Source organism: Cydia splendana, chromosome 16 (genome assembly GCF_910591565.1).
Source record: "Cydia splendana chromosome 16, ilCydSple1.2, whole genome shotgun sequence".
Taxonomy (NCBI): Eukaryota; Metazoa; Arthropoda; class Insecta; order Lepidoptera; family Tortricidae; genus Cydia; species Cydia splendana.
Genome location: NC_085975.1, coordinates 17,856,941 through 17,881,706, shown reverse-complemented (window position 1 = coordinate 17,881,706; position 24,766 = coordinate 17,856,941). Strand labels below are relative to the sequence as shown.

At 36.6% G+C, this 24,766-nt stretch overlaps 1 long non-coding RNA gene across 1 annotated transcript; it reads left to right on the top strand.

The window, feature by feature from the left end:
* The first annotated feature begins 1,423 nt into the window (after positions 1-1,423).
* LOC134798469 (uncharacterized) lies at positions 1,424-17,848 on the top strand. The gene is made up of 3 exons (XR_010145188.1): positions 1,424-1,478; positions 3,162-3,301; positions 17,694-17,848. It is a non-coding gene; the product is annotated as an uncharacterized LOC134798469 (long non-coding RNA).
* Positions 17,849-24,766: the final 6,918 nt, after the last annotated feature.

The following is a 24,766-nucleotide window of genomic DNA, read 5'->3' as shown; positions in this document are numbered from 1 at the left end:
ACCAATTCGAGCCAATCGCGCAGCCTAACGCAGCTAGTTGCGACCAATCGCGCGCGTGATGCGAACTCATCAACCAATAACCTTGTAGCGGTGTCACACCGCTGTACTGGCCCCATTCCTATTGCCCGTAAGGCAAGAGATTTTAGACGTCAATGTATAAAGGTCGGTTTATATTTACAGACATTGAGCATGCGAGACACGTGGCGTGGCTGACAAATAGTGCCACAAAATATTCAAATAAAAAATGAAAGAATGACAACCAAATAAAATACTTACTAACTTCTCAAAAAATAATTACCTTCCTTTGTTAGAATGACCTCTAAGTAGCCTATTGTGTGTCTTATGGTTATGTGTGCGGAAAATAAATAATTATCATTATGCTTGACAGTTAATGAAATATGTAATAGATTTGTTTATGTTTTTATCTCGTTAAATCCTGCAGAGCATGTAAGCTAAGTAGATAATTTTCGCCCTTTTAGGGTTCCGTACCTAAAGGGTAAAAACGGGACCTTATTACTGAGACTCCGCTGACTGTCTGTCTGTCTGTCGCCAAGCTGTATTTCGTAAACCGTGATAGGCTAGGCAGTAGAAATTTTCACAGATGTATTTCTGTTGACGTTAAATTGAAAAAAATTGCTTTGCCGGCTTTTTATTTTTTTATAAAAAAATAGATGTGTATTTTTCTGCCGAAAATACGCCAACCTATTTGAGACAGCTAAATAGTCGCGGTACCAACATTATAATATTATGTACTAATCATCTGTTTGGCTGTTTATTGGGCCAGTGCCTTCATTTGATTATGGCCATTACAACTTTTAAAAAGTTTGGAACTCGACCAAAATGGAATTTGTATGCAACATTGCAGTCCCAAAATCGAGACTGCAATGTTTTTAACTTTTTTTAAATGACTGATCATAAACTGCGCACTTCGCGACCTACGTTTTAAACGGCAAAGTCGACTTTGCCGTCCATTTTTGAGAAAATATTAATACATAATTCCTCGCTATTAAAACAAGCTGTGATCCGCTGTAAACTGGAATCACTCGCGGCACTGTTCCCGCAGGGTAATTTTTAAGCTCTAGTTATTCTAGTTCGGTACACTAACATAATACTTATTTATATTTTTATAGATCTTGAATTCACATAAGTGACTAGGTCCTTCTACCCTAATAATGTTGTCAGTTGAGTCGTACCGTACCGATGGTTATACCGTCTAGTTCGCTATTGCCCATTATTATTTATTAAATAACTAATTAACATTTAAAAATATACATTTTAATAACAACCTTTCGAGGCTGATTTAGAAATCCTAAGCGAATCTTAGCATAGGTAGTAAATAAAATAAATTTATTAAAAAATATTTCAGTAAATTTTTAAACTCGTTTTTAAAATAGTTTATACTTAAATAAAAATGAAAGCTCTAGTGATTTGTGTTTTCCTTGCGCAACAAGCTTCTGGAATTATTTATCGTTTAAATGGTAAGTATTTTTTATGGATTATTTTATAATAGCCTATTTTGTGTCCCACTGCTGGGCAAAGACCTCCTCTTTCTTCCGCCACTCCACTCACTCCTCATGGCTCCTCTACACGTCGGGCCAACGGCAGCCACTCCAAGGGACGCAGCCATGTGGTAGAATGAGATAGCAATATCACTTGCTCCCTCTAACGCATAATTGCGTCCCTTGGAGTGGCCGGCGTTGGCCCATCGTGTAGAGGAGCCATCACGGATTGGTGCATGTTTCCGCCAGTCGCTGGAATTTAACTTAGTATTTGACTTAGTATTACACGGTGGCTAAAAAATAACTGCATTCTTGTTGCCAGGGAGGATTTGGGATTATACTGAGCAACTTTTACTATGGGACCAATCCCGTGATCGCGAAAAAAAATACCCTTCCATAGAAAATGGACCAGCCAAAATGTAAGAAACAGCCAAATTTTTGTTTCGCGATTTCGGGGTTGGTCCTATAGTAAAAGTTGCTCAGTATAATCCCAATACTTCCCTGGCAACGGGAATCCAGTTATTTTTTAGCCACCCTGTATATTGTATGTATAGCGCCTGACTTTCAATCCGGAGGTCTTGGGTTCAAATCCTGGCTCGTACCAATGAGTTTTTCTGAACATGTACGGAATATACGATATTTACAACTAGCATTTTCAGTGAAAGAAAACATTGCGATTACGCGAAACCTGCATACACATCTGCGAAGTAATTCAAAGGTGTATTTGAAGTCCCCAACCCGCATTGGGCCAGCGTGGGGAATATGCCAGAACATTAAAAGGGGCCAAATAATATGTCGCGCTGCGCTAAACTTGCGACGGAAGAAATGGACGTTGCGTCGGTATCTCAATTATTTAAAAAATATATTTTAATATCACCAGATGATGCAATTCTATATTAAAATTATACTGTTACTGCGCAGGGTAACTGAAAAAAAATGAAAATTAGACTTGTTTTTTTCGTATACATATTTTTCTAAAAGGATGACTCACGTTAGACCGGGCCGTGTCTGGGCCGAGGCTTCCGGCACTTACCTTTCTGTGACGTCATGTCATAGAAAAGTAAGCGCCGTAAGTAAGCTAAAGGCGATCACGTGATGCTTTCCATAGAAAACGATGCGCTGGAAGGTCCGGCCCGGACACGGCCCGGTCTAACGTGAGTCATCATTAAACCTTTTATTAAGGTTTTGGTTAATTATAGTCCGGAACACCCAGTGTGTGCCCTTGCAAATATGGTTTTCGTGTGAATTGTTTCATGGCATTTGCATTTTATAAACGATAATGTCCAATTTAACTAAATGACTACACGACGTTCAGCCATCTGGTTAAACGTTGCGATCAAGACTTGGCTGGTTATTCTTCAGCCATTTAGATGCCGGCGTTTAATGAACAGGCTAGGCGTTTTATTAGCTGGCTTATTTACCCAGTTGGCTGCGACACACCACGTGTACAGATGTACTGCATAATTATTAATTATTTTCCATCGTTTTTTCACGGAAACGTACGAACGTGTCTTGCTATTTCAGTCAGTCTCGGTACAAAAAGTACTGAGGTTGACTGAAGTAGCATGACAAATACGAACGTGTCCAAGAAAATACGATTGAAAATAATTATGCACTACGTCTGTAGAATGAAGACGATGACGTCAGGTACCATGTTTTCAGCTTCGGAATATGCGCGTCTGCCTCAGCTGTTCTTCTTGGATAACTACCACAACTGTTTGACGGCTCCTGGAGACACCTACTGCTACTTGGACGCTAGACTTGTGACCAATGAGACGAATCAGCTGTTTACTGTCATACAGGTAACGTCTTCCTCAGTCGATCCCTCAATGCTGAGGATCGTGACGGTCACGTCCTTCTGTTGAAAACCAGGGGCCTTTTACCATGATGTCCTTATTGCGATTCTGTTTAGGACCTAAACTGAATTGCTAAAGGACGGAGCTACATAAGTCGCATAACTCCGTCCCTTATAGTTCTTTTTTTTTTGCATTAGAAAAACGGTAAACAATCTCGATGTGTCTTTTAAATGAAAAACACGTTTTAAAAATAAGTCACGGCAAATATGTAACAGTTATGAATCTAATACGATCATTCATATTTTTCTGCTTTCATAAGTAATATTTACGACTTTTAAAAAGCGCTTTCTCAATTAAAAGACATGTCAAGATCGCTTACCTTCTTTCTAATGCTAGAAAAAAAACGAACTATAACGATCGTGACATCATGTCCTTCTGTTGAAGACCAAGTTCCTCCATAGGCTTCTATTCCTCCCCAAGCCATGGCTTCGTGCAGTTTTAATTGCATCAACATCTCAGCCATAAGACGTCCACTGCTGAACATATGCCTCCCCCTTGGACCTCCATACGTGCCGGTTGGAAGCGCATCCCGCGTCTTCCGGCGACCTTAACAAGGTCGTCTGTCCATCTTGTGAGTGGACGTCCTACGCTGCGCTTGCTAGTCCGTGGTCTCCACTCGAGCACTTTTCGACCCAATCGGCCATCTTCTCTGCGTGCAATGTGGCCTGCCCATTGCCACTTCAGCTTGCTAATCCTATTATCTTCCTATGGCCTATGTCAGTGACTTTAGTTCGTCTACGGATCTCCTCATTTCTGATTCGATCACGTAGAGAGTAGGGTTTCTGGTTTACCGACCTTTTTTATTTCTCGAGGCACGGGAATTCTCGACCACGATTTCTCGAGTTTCTCGAGTATCTCGAGAAATTCTGAAAGTTTTAAAAAACGCTGTTTTTGTTTTTTTTTTGCTTTTTTGCAAATTAGACTCATAGGAGTCGTAGGTTAGATGAAAAATCAAACAAATGGTAATTTTATTGTTACTACAATTGATCAAAAATTCGACAACAAACAAGAAAAACTATAGGTGCAGGCGTGCGCGCCGGGGCGGCGATGTGATATGCTATAGTGTATTTCATTCAGGGCCGTCTTAAACTATGCTGGGGCCCCTGGGCACATAAAAATTTGGGGCCCTTATGGAAAGTAAAGAAAGCGAATTAAACTAACATTTTTCTACTATGATCCTTTATTTATTATGGGTAATCAAATATACTGTTACTGTCTGTCCTTCGGGGCCCCCTGAGAATAGGGGCTCTGGGCACGGGCCCCGTGTGCCCTTATGGTAAAGACGGTACTGATTTCATTAGTTATTTTTATTTAACAAAATGTATACAAAGTATACAAACCACAATATAGTATTTTATTAGGCAATTAATTTAATTCGATGTGACAAACTTACAGAAGTTTTACTACGTAATATTAATACTTACTCAACGTAACAATGAAGCTGGCAAAATTGTGCTATTTTGCTAATAGGATAATACCTATATCGAGATACCTATACCGTAAAATGTAAAAAAAAAAATACTGTTTACATGTATTTAACTACCCAAAGAAATACACTATAGACACATCAAGTGTTATACGCGTGTTTTCTTTTTACTTATGACAAGCGATTTATTTCTCGAGTTCTCGAGGCATTGAGTCTTTTTTCCCCGCCTCGCCGAAAGACAAATTTCTCGAGATTTCTCGCCTCGAGAATTCTCGAGCAGAAACCCTAGTAGAGAGTTTAATTGCATAGGTGCAGTGATTTGATTTGAGTGGGCCTTGAGGTCTGGTGCCTTCAACTTTGCCCGTTATTATGATACACTTAACCATCCAGCGAGTAGCTCCGAGGAATTGTCCGGGGTCATTCTCTGAGAATATGTCTGCGTTTGCGTCTAATTATGAATCGCGGCAATTAGACCACAGACATATTTTTTTGAGAATTACCGTCCGGTTTAATCTCTACCGCTTCTTTCTGCCATCATTCTACACGGCATGGATTCACCATTAAATGGTAGGCAGTCCTCAACTGTGCGTTTCTCCAGACATATACTTACACTAAAAAAGCATTTTTGACAAAAATCTTTTTCTATACCACCTTATTTACTTTAACTTACAATCAATCAACCTACCTTTTCGATCAATCAAATCAATCAATTTAGTGAATTTACCTTATCTTACTTTAGGTCCTTATGAATCATACATACTTTATAGTATTCTGACCATCATGCGTTAACTCGTTGGCATTTTTCCTGTAAGTAGACATCGCAAATTTAAAGGCTGAAGCTTATTTTTGCGCTCACCTTTACAGATTTTTTTTTTCAATACATATTTGAGACTCAAATAAGAAAAACCCGAGTCGTTTTTAGGGTTCCGTACCCAAAGGGTAAAAACGGGACCCTAATACTAGACTCTACTGTTCGTCTGTCCGTCCGTCTGTCTGTCACCAGGTTGTATCTCATGAACGGTGATAGCTAGACACTAGACAGTTGAAATTTTCACACATGATGTATTGCTGTTGCCGCTATAACAACAAATACTAAAAAGTACGGAACCCTCGGTGGGCGAGTCCGACTCGCACTTGTCCGGTCTTTTTTTGCAGGTCCGGGTTCTTTATTGCATTGTCCACAGAAGTGATCTTTTCTTAAAATGTTTACAATTTTTAAGGACATTTTTTTATAATCAAAGTGGTTCTTAATGAATTCATGACGTGATCATTTATTAGGTAAATAAGCGGTAAAAAAACCAGTTCCAAAATTGTTAGAACGCGTGAGGTCAATTCTAACAGGTTTCGAACTAGATGTGACGATTTTCGCAAATATTTAAATAAAAAAAATATATACGACAGGTAATTTATAATACGTCGATAACTTTTCGAGCTCCCCATATTTCGACGATCCATATTCCGTTCGATATAGCTGGTTTGTTAGTGCACACCGTTGTATGGGGACCTTGCACTTTGAGACTATGCGCTGAAACTTGGCACAGTTGGTTCTTAGCTGGTCTTGAGCAGATACAGACCGGGAGACATCGAGAGCCACCTCTCATTTAGTGGGGGGGGAGGGGGGAAGTTCGACGCTGCCGCGCTTCACTTGGAGCAACATTTCTCTAAAACTATACCTATTAGGGCATGTGATATATCATTTTCGGATAAATTAAGGATGAGGAATCTATTTTTAGAACAAAAACAATGCACTTTCTAACAAAAAAAAGCATAAAGTAGAAAAGACTAAATAACGTATTTTAGATTTTTTTATAATTACCAATTTTTTTTTAAGTGTTGCAGGAATCTGAAAACAAAAAATATAGTCGTAAAGCTACACTTATTACGTTTAAAAAAATATATGGTTTATTATACAAAACTGTTGATAAATCGGAGATAACAAATAATATTAAGCGTGGGTCAGTGATCTCATATGAAGGTGGGAAGGTTACTTATAATTTGTTCTACAATCGTTTATTTTTTTTAGTTTTTCGTAAATAACTCGTAAACGGTAGCCCACAGCAAAAAAAAAATGTTTTACGTAAATAATCTATTTCAGATTTGTCATAAAATAAGTGATGATGGTCAGCTCTGTTCCACAGTCCCACAAAACTCCTGCCCCTGCCTGCCTGTAAAGCCGATGGTCCAGGGTTCGAATCCCGGTAAGGGAATTTATTTGTGTAATTAACACAAATATTTGTTACTGAGTCATGGGTGTTTCCTGTGTTTATAATATAAGTATGTATTTATCTTGTATATCGTCGCCTAGCACCCATAGTACAGTAACGCTCCGTGATTGTTACGCCCTTTAGGTTTCTAGCTAAAGTGGACATTCCATAGCGTAAGTATGGAACAACCAATTTAGCTAGGACCATAAAAAGCGTAACTATCGCGGAGCGTGATGGTACAAGCACAGTCTATGAAAGAATACAGTCAGTTAACGAAGCCGTCTAGACAGGGCAATCTACTGCCAAGGAGACTCTTTGACATCACATCAGACGTTGAAAGTCATCGTTTGTCACCATGATATGACCTCACCCCCATTAACCTCTGGCATAGAGAAAAAAATACAAAGAGTGCTCCGTACATCGGTTTTAGTACCAAAAGGACTATTATTTTCGTAGTCGACATCTAGCATCGAGCAGCGGAATTATCAGTACTGCTACTTGACAATAGATGTTCCGACGACCGAAAAGTCTAATACTCAATAATTTTCAGCTAAAATTATAACCGGATTTACCGGAACTCTATTTTCAACTCCTTCTGCTTTTAATATTAGTTGTAAATTGTTGTTCAATACAATTTTCGTGATTCGCGACACTAGAGAATTCTAGTGTCGCATGTCGATTGCGAAAATAATGGTCGTTTTGGTATCAAAACTGATGTATGGAGTGAGCACTCTATTCTTACTATATTTCTCTATGCCTCTGGGTTATGGTGTCATGTATAATGATGTATAAAGCGCAGGTCAAAAGTCTCCGCATAGAGCTATTATGTTGATTACCTACATCTGAATTTCTGTAAGTAAATTCTAGTTAAGTTGAAAACAAGCAATCATAACCAACTATACAAGTATATAAATAATAAAATATGCATGTAGGTATATGTAAATTTTGTTTTGTGGTTTTTCCTATTAGGATCGTAAGAGCTCGTGATTCTGAGAAGACATAAGATAAAAAATGCCAAATTTAAAAATAAAAAGTAAAATAAATGACCCCAAATAATCAAACTCTACCTACTTTTAGGATTCCGTACCCAAAGGGTAAAAACGGGACACTAAGACTCCATTGTCCGTCTGTCCGTCCGTCTGTCTGTCACCAGGCTGTATCTCATGAACCGTGATAGCTAAGTAGCTGAAATTTTCACAGATGATGTATTTCTGAACTGTTGCCGCTATAACAAAACATAAGTACTAAAAACAGAATATAATAAATATTTAAGTGGGGCTCCCATACAATAAACGTGATTTTTTGCAGTTTTTTTGCGTAAATGGTACGGAACCCTTCGTGCGCGTGGTCGCGAAGCGAGACCTCAGCGCCTACTTTTCAGGTCAGGCAGAAATAATAAAAAATTCGTATCTATGTCTGTGCGGCTGACCGATTGTTCATTCAATCAATCAATCAATGGGCCAAGAATAACTTTCTTGTATCAAATAATAAATTGTCAAAAATGAACACACAGTTTTGATTCAATATTGTTTCAAGTTTTCTGTGACGTCCAGGATATGCTTTGTTCGTTTACATTAAAGCTTAATATATTAAGTATACGAACATCTGCAAAATGCATTAATTTTACGATACGGGTACAGGTTACAGGAAGGTTAAATTGTAGTACTTTACAGGAAATATTTCTAACTGACGTAATTTCCAATAGTAAAGTCCAATTAAAAATCTACGCTGAATCTACATTAGTAGGTATGATTTGAATATTTTGGTTTGCTTGTACGAGTATCAGTTGAATATTCAACCTACTACTTATTTGTTTTGCTAGTACCAGTTAAACATTTCAACCTACTAATTATTTGTTTTGCTAGTACCAGTTAAACAATTCAACCTACTAATTATTTGTTTTGGTAGTACCAGTTGAACATTTCAACCTACTAATTATTTGTTTTGCTAGTACCAGTTAAACATTTCAACCTACTAATTATTTGTTTTGCTAGTACCAGTTGAACATTTCAACCTACTAATTATTTGTTTTGCTAGTACCAGTTCAACATTTCAACCTACTAATTATTTGTTTTGCTAGTACCAGTTGAATGTTTCAACCTACTAATTATTTGTTTTGCTAGTACCAGTTAAACATTTCAACCTACTAATTATTTGTTTTGCTAGTACCAGTTGAACGTTCCAACCTACTAATTATTTGTTTTGCTAGTACCAGTTAAACATTTCAACCTACTAATTATTTGTTTTGCTAGTACCAGTTGAACGTTCCAACCTACTAATTATTTGTTTTGCTAGTACCAGTTGAACGTTCCAACCTACTAATTATTTGTTTTTCTAGTACCAGTTGAACGTTTCAACCTACTAATGATTTGTTTTGTTAGTACCAGTTGAACGTTTCAACCTGCTAATTGTTTGTTTTGCTAGTACCAGTTGAACATTCAACCTACTAATTATTTGTTTTGCTAGTACCAGTGGAACGTTTCAACCTGCTAATTGTTTATTTTGCTAGTACCAGTTGAACGTTCCAACCTACTAATTATTTGTTTTGCTAGTACCAGTTAAACATTTCAACCTACGAATTATTTGTTTTGCTAGTACCAGTTAAACATTTCAACCTACTAATTATTTGTTTTGCTAGTACCAGTTGAACGTTCCAACCTACTAATTATTTATTTTGCTAGTACCAGTTAAACATTTCAACCTACTAATTATTTGTTTTGCTAGTACCAGTTGAACGTTTCAACCTACTAATGATTTGTTTTGTTAGTACCAGTTGAACGTTTCAACCTACTAATTATTTGTTTTGCTAGTACCAGTTGAACGTTCCAACCTACTAATTATTTGTTTTGTTAGTACCAGTTGAACGTTTCAACCTGCTAATTGTTTGTTTTGCTAGTACCAGTTGAACGTTCCAACCTACTAATTATTTGTTTTGCTTCATTTGCTTTTACCAACTGCAGCATAGATGTGATGTACATGCAGTTTACTTCTTGCAATTTATTTTTCTTGTTAGTCCGACTCCGACTTACTATTCAATTCATTTGATGCTGAGTTTACGTGTCTACTCCTACAGTAAAACAATAACAAAGCCCTCGGCATTCATCAGTCTAAGTACATATCTATAGTTCTTGACTCACTTGACATAGTAACGGTCCTTGTTAATTTAACGAGGCAGAGGCAGCAGATTAAATCTTGTCGAGGCAGAGGTGTAGGGTTGGAGCCGGTGTGGCTTTATTTGAAGTTCATAAGTGCATTGTAATATGCCTACTCAAATAAACTATTTTTTATCTTTATCTTATCTAACTGGTCCGTTACCTGCTAGCATTGTTTATTATCATAAACAGCACATAGGTATATATAAATACATGTTAAGTCGACCGCAAGTCAACATCGATTCATACCAATATCATGCTAAAAATAGCATTTCAATTGTTTATAAAAGGTTATTTTAATTGAACAAATTATTTTAGGACATAAGGTCCGTAAAATGTAAACAACTATACTGACTTACTATGCAGGTATCTTAACACGTTTTCTCATGTAAAAATATCTTAGTAGGTAAGTACACGACTAAGGGCCACTTGCACCATTCACTAACCCGGGGTAATAGTTACCAGTACAATTTGACACTGGGTTAACGGTTTAACCGGTTAACCCCGGGCAGTGGAATGGTGCAAGTGGGCCTAAGTGGGTATATTTTAAGTATAAACGGTAAATAGTCAACTCATAATAATCGTTATTTCCGCGAAGACAGTTTGATTATTTACCCTTTATCTTTATATCATGAATTCTAATATACGAGTTTGAGTCAGAAAATACTACTCACTCTTACTTACTCCGTTGGCTCAGCGACCCAAAATGAGACTTGGCCTCCGACACAAGACAGCGCCACTTTTCTCGGTCCTGTGCGACCTCTCGCCAATTGCTGACTCGAAGTTCGCGCAGGTCCGCCTCCACCATGTCGCACCAGCGATATCTGGGGCGTCCGATAGGACGTCTTCCTGCTGGGCGGCCCAGGTATGCTCTTTTCACGTTCCGATCTTCATCCATTCTCTCAAGGTGGCCCAACCAACGGAGTCTGTGAGCTTTAGTCTCTCCCATGATGTTAGGTTCAGCCACTAGGTTTTCGATTTCACGGTTCGTAAGGACTGACCAGCTTCCGTCCGGTCTTTTTTTTGGGCCCAGTATCTTACGGAGGATCTTCTTCTCGGCCACTAGCAGCATGTTTTCTTCCTTGAGTGTCAGTGTCCACGTTTCGCATCCGTAGGTTAGGATTGGGCGAATCACGGTCTTATAGATTCGGATTTTGGCGCGTCTACTTAGGAGCTTGGACACTAACACCTTATGAAGGGCTGCACTGCATCGCAAGGTATTCTGGATCCTGATATTGATATCCTCGTCACGATTGTTGGTGTCTGTAACGGTGCAGCCTAAGTATTTAAATTTTGACACTCCTTTGTACTTTATTTTGGAGTGGAGTGCGGGTATTTTTATAGCGTCGCATGTGGAAATACTCGGTCTTTTCGTGTGAAATACTCAGGCCGACCTTTTTAGCTTCTGTTGCCAGAACACTGACGCTTTGCCGCACTTCGTCTACAGATGCTCCAAGCAGGGCTAGATCATCCGCGTAGCCGATCACCTTATGACTCCCATTTAGCTCTATTCCCCCTTCCTGTGACAGAACTTTTTGTAGGATGTACTCCAGAACCAAATTAAAGAGCATGGGTGACAATGCATCGCCCTGTTTCAGCCCCGTAATCACCGCGAATTCATCCGTCAGTTCTCCGTCGACTTGGACCAACATTTTGCTCTCCTTCGTGGCGACTTCAATCATGCTTACCAGTTTTTTGGGAATTCTGAAGTATTTTAAGATATTAAAAAGACTATTCCGGTCAATACTGTCATACGCTTTGGAAAAATCCACGAACACCGAGTGAATACTCTGGGCATACTCCCACCTTTTCTCCATCAACTGTTTTAGAAGAAAAATTTGGTCAACAGTGCTACGATTTCGTCGGAAGCCGCATTGGTAGTCTCCTACGATTTTTTCCGCGTACGGTTCCAATCTTCTGAGTAGCACGTATGACAAAACTTTGTATGCAGTCGGCAGCAAAGCAATTCCGCGGTAGTTCGTGCACTTCCTCTTAGACCCTTTTTTATGGACGGGGCATAAGACTCCTATATTCCATTGCCCTGGTTGCTGTTCACCGTCCCAGATTTCACGCAGGAGTACATACAATTGGCTCTGTACCGCGCTTCCACCATATTTCCATACTTCTGATGGAAGGCCATCCACCCCAGGAGCCTTATTGTTTTTTAACGACATCACTGCCGTACGAATCTCTTCAAATGTAGGAGGTTCTACTTCTTCCTCGAGTCAGAAAATAACCAACTGTATTTGTAGCACGCAAACCATCAGCATATTCGTTACTGTCACTTCATGGAAAATTGATGGCTAATACACCGGTGCCACAATGATGTGGCAATGATGTGTGATGACGATGAACGAAGAATGCAACATGAGTACATACTAGCAATGCACGCACGAGAACTTTCCAAAGTTGCGAAACTTTCCACATGAGAATTTCTCGGTAACTTCTGAGAATGTTCTCGAGAACGAGAATTTATTTATTTATCGTAGTTTATACCATGAATATTCACGATAGTTTAGGTGTAGTATCCTTACCCCCAGAAAATTCCGACTTTTGGTCTACCGCTTCCGGTCAGAAAAATGTATGACGGCCCGGCCAAACGGTCAGACCTAGGTGGGAGGTGCTCGACCAAATGTCATAAAGGGACCCTGGCAGTTTTTGACGCGGTCATGTTTTTTTCAATATGGCCGACTTTTTTTTTTAATTTTTCAAGTTTGTCCTAGCGTGCTGAAATGTTGGTCACGGAATCTCGGGGTCCCCTAGATACCTATGAAAAAATTTTGTTTGGAAAAATGCTACAATTGCGGGAAAACTGGCCACTTCTATTTTGTATGGAAACTTTTAAAGTGATAGGTGGGGGGTGCTCGACCAAATGTCATAGAGGGCCCCGAGACAAAACAAACTGCATTAAAAAAAACCGGACAAGTGCGAGTCGGACTCGCCCACCGAGGGTTCCGTACTTTTTAGTATTTGTTGTTATAGCGGCAACAGAAATACATCATCTGTGAAAATTTCAACTGCCTAGCTATCACGGTTCATGAGATACAACCTGGTGACAGACGGACGGACGGACGGACGGACGGACAGCGGAGTCTTAGTAATAGGGTCCCGTTTTTACCCTTTGGGTCATCATCATCATCATCAGTCGTTCCCTCAATGCTGAGGATCGTGACATCATGTCCTAATGTTTTTTATTAATAAAATATACATTTTACACGTCAAATTTGTAACAAACAACATATTTTATATTATTAAATCTAGGTACATTTTGTTGTCAATCAGTCATATTACAATATTGGATATTTTTTATAATAGATTACTTATTAGCTTAAATATTACATGTGCATTTATTATTTATTCATTTAATATATTAAAAAAACTCATCAATCGAGTACAAAGCGTCTATTTCAAGTTTCGCTTTTACTTTTCGCACAAATGAATTGTAACTTGAAGCCTGTTTAATTGCTGGAGAGATTGTATTGTAAACCTTAGTACCAATGTAGTTAAGACATTTTTTAGCTTTAACGAGCCGTGTGTGAGGTAAGTTAAGCTCATGCCGGCGTCTGGTAATGGAGCCGTGCGTATCAGCGTTGGTGCGGAACAGATGAATGTGTTTTCTTACGTACTTAGCCAGTTCTAGGATGTACAGACTGGGTAAAGTTAAGATTTTGTGATGCCTGAACAGGTCTTTTGCAGGATGATCCCAACTCACACCGGCGATAACACGCACTGCTCTTTTTTGGAGCCTGAATACTCTCTCTCGTTCCGCAGCCGAGCCCCAAAGGTCAATTCCATAGATTAAAATAGAGTTAAAATAACCGTAATAGGCCTTCTTTACGTTAGTGGAGCTGAGGCATGGTCGCAGCCTGCTAAGAGCAAAGCAAGCAGAGGACAGTCTTTTACATATGTTGTCGATATGGGGTGCCCATTTCAATCCAGCATCAATGGTTAGCCCCAGATACTTTACTTGGTCAACTTGAGGCACAGGTTGGCCATTGCACATAATATTTAATGAGTACTCATAATGACTTGAGCAACGCAGACTAAAGTGAATGATGTGTGTTTTTTCCACATTCAGTACCAAGCCATTAGCAGAAAACCATGACGATATTTGATCCATTACTTCTTGTAGTTTAGCTTTTAATTGTAAGTACGTCTCAGCCGCGACAATGACACACCCGTCATCGGCAAATAGAACAAATTCCGCCTGGTCTGAGGCTGAGGTATAGTCATTCATGAGCAAGATGAACAGGTTGTTTCCCATTATAGATCCTTGCGGGACAGCACAGGGGCCCAGTTCTAATAGGTCTGATTTTGTTCCATTTACAGTCTCTTCCATAGGCTTCTGTCACCCGCCATATGTACGGCTTCCTGCAGATGTAGATGCAACGGTGTAGTAACTTGTGCGCTCCATCTAGCGGGTGGTCTGCCGCGCCGTACCCTTTGGGTACGGAACCCTAAAAATCAAAATGACAGACATTTTTTTTATTTTTTCAAGTTGGTCCGAGCGCGCTGAGATTTGGCATGGCGGGAGATAGAGGCATCTAGATTCCTATGACAAAAAAAATTTTTTGGAAAAAATCCAAGATGGCGGAACAATAAATTTCCATGTTGCAGAAAGTTCTGAGAACATTCTCGAGAACGTTTCAGCTTTTTGGGAATGTTCTGCAATTTGTTACATTGCTAGTACATACATTTTTTTTTAGGCACCCCAATTATTATTGATCTATCTTGCATTGATTCTTCTTCTTCTTTTATTTTAGTGGCGGTCAGGCCAAACAAGTTGCCACAAATTTGCCAATCTCAAGTATTTTATGTCTGCACCTTCGGTTTTGTTTTCGCCACCGTTCCCTTTCCTTTTCGTATTTTTTTTGGTAATATATTACCCTCGTCGCCATCTGTGACGTCCAGGCTCCCGTGTGTACTGGGTGATCAAATGAAACAACTGTTATTGCTCGTGCACTCCGCCAGCCACCCGCACGCCATGACACTTCTCCACGGAGTGAAGCTAGCGGGTAGTTGCGTCGTACTGTTTATTGTGTAATCATCACACGGACTAATCCCAATGGCCTAGTTTCCCCTCTGAGTTGGAAGGTCAGATGGCAGTCGCTTTCGTAAAAACTAGTGCCTACGTCAATTCTTGGGATTAGTTGTCAAGCGGACCGAAAAAAGTGGCGCTGTCTTGTGTCGGAGGCCAAGTCTCATTTTGGGTCGCTGAGCCAACGGAGTAAGTAAGTAAGTAATAAGTTTTCAAGCGGACCCCAGGCTCCCAAGAGCCGTGGCAAATGCCGGGATAACGCGAGGAAGAAGAAGATTAATATGTATATCGTCGCCTAGCACCCGTAGTACTTACAAACACAGTCTATTTTTTAATTTATTTTTACTTTATTCATTTGGAGATCCAACAGCTATGACACTAACATTTAATTGTAGTAGATACAGGAAGCCAATTACTTATAGGAACTCACAGGTAGTGACATTATAATAAACTGAGGGCCCGATTCGGATTTTGAAATAGACATCTACTAGATATCTTTTAGACGTCACCAAGATACGGTAACGATATGTTTAAGATCTAACCAGTCAAATTTGACATTTATGCGATTCTGGCGATACTCTTGAACGATTTCCACAAGATATGACTTAGAGATCCAATTCACATCTAATAGATATCTAACACTAACTGACGTAAAACTGACACTGGTTGCCCGAATTGAGCTGCAAAAGAGAACTAGGTAGTTGAAATCTAAACTATAACGTATTTAGTATGGATCTAGTACGTTTCGTCTCTTGTGAAAATCTTGAAGTTCGAATACGGCAGTAACAGGTAATAACAGGCAAACTAACAGTATATGTATACAGGGTGTCCCTATAGCCATTGGACAAAGCCGAAATGTACATATGCATTAGGGTATTTAGAACCAGTATACAAAGTATCACAACAATCGGTGTAGCGGTTACGAAGAAATTAACAAATTACGATTTTTTTACTTGTATGTGTTAGTAGCTCCTGGTGTAATAAATAGTATGAAACCTTCTTCGACCGTTTTGATTATCTTTTTTATTTATGACATTACTAAGATTCTGACTTCTGACAAATGTCATCATTGCCGCACATTTTCAAACAAACTGTCAAAAGAGTCTGCCAATGATTAATACAGCATGTTTCTTTTTGTTGTCGATTATTGCAAATAACTTTTGTTTGATAATTTTTTTTTTAATCTTTTGTACTAATTAAAAAAATATTACCGTTAGAGCATTTCTGAGAAGTAACCCTACGTGGGATTTCGGGGTTTGTCCAATGGCTAAGGTCACGTTGTATAACAATACAGTCATTCAATCTATTGCCAAGGAGACTCTTTAACATCACATCACACGTTGAAAGAAATCTTTTGTCACCATGATATTACTTGACCACCATAACCTCTGGGTTATGGTGTCAAGTACCTATAGTTCGTTTTTTTAGCATTAGGAAAAAGGTAAACAATCTTGATGTGTCTTTTGATTAAAAAACACGTTTTAAAAATAAGTCACGGCAAATATGTAACAATTATGAACCTAATACGAGCATTTATATTATTCTGCTTTCATAAGTAATAGTTACTGATTTTTAAAAAGCGTTTTTCGATTAAAAGACATGTCAAGATCGCTTACCTTCTTTCTAATGCTAAAAAAAAGAAAATATTATATGATGTATAAAGCGCAGGTCAAAAGTCTCCGCATAGAACTATTAGGTTGATTACCTACAACATGAATGTATTTAAAGAAATTCTAGTTAAGTTGAAAACAAGCAAACAAACTGATAAATAATAAAATTTGCATGTATGTATTATGTAAATTTTTGTTTTGTGGTTTTCCCTATTAGGATCGTAAGAGCTCGTGATTCCGAGTACAATTAACATAAAATATGGCAAATATGATAATAAAAAGTAAAATAAATAACCCAAGTAACCAAAATCTATTACAACCAATTTTTTTACCAGGCAATCGCAAGGCGCGAGCTCAGCGCCTGCTTTTCAGCTCGGGCAGAAAAAAAATCGTACCTATGTGTGTGCGGCTGACCGACTGTTCAATCAATAAATCAATCAATCTATGGGTCCATAATTACTTTCTTGTAGCAAATAATATATTATCAAAAACGAACACACAGTTTTGATTAAATTATGTTTCAAATTATCTAATTTTCAAAAATGTTACTTGGATTATCTTAACCGCTATTGAGATTCTCTTAGTCCGCAAAATATATCAGTAGAGACATATTTTTGACGACCGGTCTGGTCTAGTGGGTAGTGACCCTGCCTGTGAAGCCGATGGTCCTAGGTTCGATTCCCAGTAAGGGCATTTATTTGTTTGATGACACAGATATTTGTTCCTGAGTCATGGTTGTTTTCTATGTATTTAAGTACCTATTTATATATTATATATATCGTTGTCTGAGTACCGACAACACAAGCCTCTTTGAGCTTACTGTGGGACTTAGTCAATCTGTGTTAGAATGTCCTATAATATTTATATTTATATCTGGGTCTTGTTTCAATTTCTTTTTTTCTGCGCAGGAATTCTCGGCCTATAACAAAACCCACTTCGACCACACGATCGTCCACCGAGGCGTATGCGTCACGCAGACGTGTCGTGATTACCTCGACAACTCCACAGGCCTGGTTCCTACTGTTGAAGCCTGTCTCAATGCTACGCTTTACAAGAGTCATGGTCTTCAGGTAAGAACTACAATGCTCTTGTAAAATTGTAATTAAAAAAAAAAGTATGTTAAACGGATTATATCGCGAATAATTAATTTAAAATATATCCCGACGTTTCTAACCCTTTACAGCGTTTGTTGTTAAAGGGAGACTGAGAAACATATTCTCTCTGTCAATATTATATATTATTTAGGTACAATGTGCAAAAATACACACAAATACAAAATATAGGTAATGAACAAAAACAATCAAAAATATTTAAGGCCCTGTTCAGCAGTGGACGTGTTTTGGCTGATATGCATGATGATGATGATGAGGCTGGTTATAGTATAGACAGAGATATATATAACTCCGTATGTATAGACATGCAAAATAGGGTGGTAGAATCAGGCTAAGCTGACCTCACACCGTGTTTGACAGCACAGAGTGTGCAAGTGTTATTTTAATGTTTATGTTAAATGTTAACACTTGCACACTCTGTTATCGAACACTGTGCAGAGTTAGCTTAGTCTGGCTCTAAAGCAAATCATACATTACAACTATTTTAAGTAATATTGTCCGTGTAAAAATATCCACACCGTTCAACACTATATGGACACACTGTTTACATAGTTTTTTCTACTCCCGTACTTTTATTTGTCATTTAAAGGGTCGTGCACACACCTTTAAAACCCTACCTTATAGTTGTCAAGACAAGTCTTTAGTCTATTCCCCAAAAAAGAATTCGTGCATACACGCAGTATCTTTTTGGCGATTTTACAATACTTCGTGTAATGACCACTTAAAAAATATTGAATGAAATACAGTGTTGCCAACCGTATTTTAAATGTCATCTCTGACAAATAACTGAACCATAGACATTTTTTTTTAATTTCATTCGTTCATTCATTCTTTTCCCACCCGTACCCTCCATTTTTGCTACTTCTTGAATTAAAAATATTTGTTAAATTTACAATTTTATTTCAAAGTGCTTGGGGGTGGATTTCAAAATACAGCGAAAACTTATGGTTCGGTCTTTATAAAAAAAACTAGTAGGTTGTGCGAGCTGCAACTTTTTTATATGTTTTTAAGAACTATTATCTTCATGTTCCTTCAATTACCATCTCCAATAACTTAATAGTTTTTTTGATATAAAATGATTTATGTGTCTAAAATCATCACCGTCGACCGGAAAAATCTGAACATTTTTGTTTGCAGTGAAAATTATAGCATACCTATCGTACGATTGCGATTTTTCTTTTACTTATATCTTTTCCATGTTGTTGTTTAACACATGAAAAAATATGCAATAATTCCTTCACCGAGAAAGTATATTTAAAAATATTTAAAATTTTGTCACGAATATTCGTCAACACCGTCATGGTAATGTCAATGTGAGCTTATCTCGGTGTATGAACAACGAAATACCGCTAAAGGTCCTTGCCCTATTTTTCACTTTAGTATAGAATGCCAAAAATGATTTCACTATAAAGTCACATCACTGAATCGTGAGAAATATTACGAACAAAATTGTAAAACGTAGTTTGTCACAACAGAGTATCATCACCGTTATGCTTTGGTTTAAAAAAGTTACAAATGATATATTAGAAATAATTACTGAAATGAATGGCAAACTACATGAAGTTTATTGTGTAGCATAGACATTAACTACTATTATTCGTATTCTAGAAATAAAAACAAGAAACTCTCAAATCGTCAACACCATACCCATCATCACCGGGAAAAAATGACGACCGGTGATGATTTCATGTGTATGGTGATGACGGTTCTCAGAAACTTTTCTAGTTATTTTGCTATAATTCATTATGAAATTAAGCTGTATGTTTGAAAAACGTTCTCTATGTCTTCTAACACTATATAATGTCTACCTTATAAATGTAGAATAAATGTAGAAGAAGATATAACTATTTCTTTCACACTAGAGGATGCTTAGTTTTTAATTAACATTTTGACTGAAGTAGGCAAAATTTAGGTCATTTAGAACTTAGAACATACAAATGTTTTTTTTTTTATAATCTAATAATGTAAAGAGTCTGTAATTGCATGTTAGTCGTGTTAAAACAAAGTATTTAAACAAGCAACATATATTAAGTTTTAAGCGACCATAGGCTACGGTACTGGCTCACTATCGTGATGGCTTTATGTTTTTTGATAATATTATATTAATTGATGTATATAATTACAGCAATTAATAATTATACCATTGGGTAGTCACCGGACCCAATACCTAACATTTTGTAACTTATGACATGCATTACAAGTAGGGGTCTTGCAACTTATAAAACACTGATTATATATTAATGTTTAGCTATTAAACAACATATATATGGATTTAAATCATTATAGCTATTTTTAAAGTTAATTAATAAAACAACAAAAATACAAACTTGTGCAATGAATCAAACTATCAAAAAAAAGTAATATATCATAAAAATTAAGCTCATTGGTAAGCCAGTAATTTTATAATATGACATAAATACCAAGTTATGCAGTAGATAAAAGAAGATGCGGGTTTAAACTGATAATAAGAGTACAATATTGTTAATATGATTTAACATTGAAAAAACCCAAAAAAATTAATGAATACATAAATTGCCTATTTCGGAATATAAATTATTTAAAATTATACAATAAAAATACTTGTTATATATTTATTTATATGAATAAAATGTATTTTTTATAATTTTCTAAAAATAATTTATGTAGCTAGTCTTATGTTCAAAAACATGTTATTTGTAATGTTTATTAAAGTTCTAAAGCCTTACAATTAAAAAAAGTTTTTGTTTTTTTAAGTTTTTAATACATACAGGGTGAAATTTAAATCACTGGCCATATTCATTCCAGGCACTAGGTTACACTTAAGGAATCTATTTAGCGAAAAAAAAGAGTATATTTTTTTTTAATTTTCATTTTTCAATTTTTAAATACTTTCCACGAGTCGTGGTCACCCTATTACCACAAATGTAAACAAACCTAATAGTAGGTTTTAACAACAACATCAGCAAAACCCTTATCTGACCTTCACTAAACCTTATAATCGTTGCAATAGGGTCCACCTAGTTAGTGTTGGCGATGGTAGGCAGGTTTATCAATTTCGAGGGTAGTCTAAACCATTCCGCGCTAGCGGTAAACATAACGGTTAGCATAAATGATTAGTCACTCGTCACTCGCCAACCTTAAAATAATAATCGCGCGCGTACTAAGGTTTAAAAAAATGTTTTCGAACCGGGAATATTAGGAAATGGTACGGTGTTATTTATTAAGTGGTGAGTGTTTACGTGGTGCACAAAGATTATACGAAATGGAATCAGTTCCACGCCTTCGCAGACAAGGATTGAATCCAAGAGTACCATCTCGTGGGACTTTCGTTAATTGCGTCGACTTTTAATCAAATGTAAGTACATAAGATGATTCAATTTTTTAAATACGCCTGAATGCAAAGATTCCTGACCTAGTTTTTACTCATTGTTTTTAAGCCACGGACGTTTTGTTAATAATCATTAGTCAGAAATAATATTTTAGATTAAAAATGGGTTGCCTTTGCATTTTGATGGCTCTAAGCCCGTTAAAGTATGAAGGAAAAATTAGCAACTTATGTAGGTAAGCGTCTTATCTCGCTGCAATAGGGTTCATAATTGGTGACGCGATTGCAAACAGCGGGAGGGGCGGGGTGTCAATGACCTTAACTGATAAGAGAGAAGCGGGTGTAGTGGGTAGTTGTCGGTTCACCATAACGTACGAGGTTTTTAGGACAACTTGATGATGAGTTATTTCGAAAAAAATGTACTGAGCGGTATTAAAAGAAAAAACACGTGTTTAATATTTTTTCGAGTTCTTTCGGGTGTTTCAATTTGGCCAGTGAATTAAATTTCACCCTGTATATAAATTAGTTCCCAAATCGTCATTACCGTACATGCAGTGTCATTACCGTCTATAAAAGAGTCATTACCATACCATGATTGTCATCACCATCTTGCGTTTTTATTTTCCGAAAGCGATAACTTCAAATATAAGCCACAAATGATTGTATAAATACCATAAATATCCTCAATATACAGCCCCCTATTACTTTACCCAGCTAGAATCGTGTTAAATTAAACATTAAAAAAAAAATTTTTTTGTATGGTGAAATTTTTGGTGATGAAATCCACCCTTGGTCGTAGAAAAAGTATTGTATGCAACGTAGTTTAACTGAGTCAAAAAATACTCGTGGCGTCTTTATTAACAATTTTCGGCTTCGCCTCAAATTGTTACTCACGCCACTCGCCTTTTTTGACCTCTCTTAAACAACGGTTGCATAAAATACTATTATTTCATAGGTACCTAACTATCGCGGTAGGGTGGATTTCAAAATACAGCGAAAACTTATGGTTCGGTCTTTATAAAAAAAACTAGTAGGTTGTGCGAGCTGCAACTTTTTTATATGTTTTTAAGAACTATTATCTTCATGTTCCTTCAATTACCATCTCCAATAACTTAATAGTTTTTTTGATATAAAACGATTTATGTGTCTAAAATCATCACCGTCGACCGGAAAAATCTGAACATTTTTGTTTGCAGTGAAAATTATAGCATACCTATCGTACGATTGCGATTTTTCTTTTACTTATATCTTTTCCATGTTGTTGTTTAACACATGAAAAAATATGCAATAATTCCTTCACCGAGAAAGTATATTTAAAAATATTTAAAATTTTGTCACGAATATTCGTCAACACCGTCATGGTAATGTCAATGTGAGCTTATCTCGGTGTATGAACAACGAAATACCGCTAAAGGTCCTTGCCCTATTTTTCACTTTAGTATAGAATGCCAAAAATGATTTCACTATAAAGTCACATCACTGAATCGTGAGAAATATTACGAACAAAATTGTAAAACGTAGTTTGTCACAACAGAGTATCATCACCGTTATGCTTTGGTTTAAAAAAGTTACAAATGATATATTAGAAATAATTACTGAAATGAATGGCAAACTACATGAAGTTTATTGTGTAGCATAGACATTAACTACTATTATTCGTATTCTAGAAATAAAAACAAGAAACTCTCAAATCGTCAACACCATACCCATCATCACCGGGAAAAAATGACGACCGGTGATGATTTCATGTGTATGGTGATGACGGTTCTCAGAAACTTTTCTAGTTATTTTGCTATAATTCATTATGAAATTAAGCTGTATGTTTGAAAAACGTTCTCTATGTCTTCTAACACTATATAATGTCTACCTTATAAATGTAGAATAAATGTAGAAGAAGATATAACTATTTCTTTCACACTAGAGGATGCTTAGTTTTTAATTAACATTTTGACTGAAGTAGGCAAAATTTAGGTCATTTAGAACTTAGAACATACAAATGTTTTTTTTTTTATAATCTAATAATGTAAAGAGTCTGTAATTGCATGTTAGTCGTGTTAAAACAAAGTATTTAAACAAGCAACATATATTAAGTTTTAAGCGACCATAGGCTACGGTACTGGCTCACTATCGTGATGGCTTTATGTTTTTTGATAATATTATATTAATTGATGTATATAATTACAGCAATTAATAATTATACCATTGGGTAGTCACCGGACCCAATACCTAACATTTTGTAACTTATGACATGCATTACAAGTAGGGGTCTTGCAACTTATAAAACACTGATTATATATTAATGTTTAGCTATTAAACAACATATATATGGATTTAAATCATTATAGCTATTTTTAAAGTTAATTAATAAAACAACAAAAATACAAACTTGTGCAATGAATCAAACTATCAAAAAAAAGTAATATATCATAAAAATTAAGCTCATTGGTAAGCCAGTAATTTTATAATATGACATAAATACCAAGTTATGCAGTAGATAAAAGAAGATGCGGGTTTAAACTGATAATAAGAGTACAATATTGTTAATATGATTTAACATTGAAAAAACCCAAAAAAATTAATGAATACATAAATTGCCTATTTCGGAATATAAATTATTTAAAATTATACAATAAAAATACTTGTTATATATTTATTTATATGAATAAAATGTATTTTTTATAATTTTCTAAAAATAATTTATGTAGCTAGTCTTATGTTCAAAAACATGTTATTTGTAATGTTTATTAAAGTTCTAAAGCCTTACAATTAAAAAAAGTTTTTGTTTTTTTAATACGTTTTTAATACATATATAAATTAGTTCCCAAATCGTCATTACCGTACATGCAGTGTCATTACCGTCTATAAAAGAGTCATTACCATACCATGATTGTCATCACCATCTTGCGTTTTTATTTTCCGAAAGCGATAACTTCAAATATAAGCCACAAATGATTGTATAAATACCATAAATATCCTCAATATACAGCCCCCTATTACTTTACCCAGCTAGAATCGTGTTAAATTAAACATTTAAAAAAAATTTTTTTTTGTATGGTGAAATTTTTGGTGATGAAATCCACCCGGTAAGGTGTAAGGTTAGAATATTTATTATTTGAAAATTTTTAGGACGTCTAGAGGAGAAATCCTCATTGCGATATAAGTAAATAATCGCTGTTGCCTAGCCTATTTGTCTAGCTGTGTAGTACCTAGCTAGTTTCATATTACCTATTTATTTTGGATAGGTACCTATTAAGGTGTTTTTTGGAAATTTTGAAAATTGATTTAACCCGAAAATCTTTTAAAAAACACTCTTATCCGTTATAATAGCGTGACGACCGGTCTGGCCCAGCGGGTAGTGACCCTGCCTGCGAAGCCGATGGTCCTGGGTTCGAATCCCGGTAAGGGCATTTATTTGTGTGATGAGCACAGACATTTGTTCCTGAGTCATGGATGTTTTCTATGTATTTAAGTATTTGTATATTATATATATCGTTGTCTGAGTACTCACAACACAAGCCTTCTTGAGCTTACCGTGGGACTTAGTCAATTTGTGTAAAAAATGTCC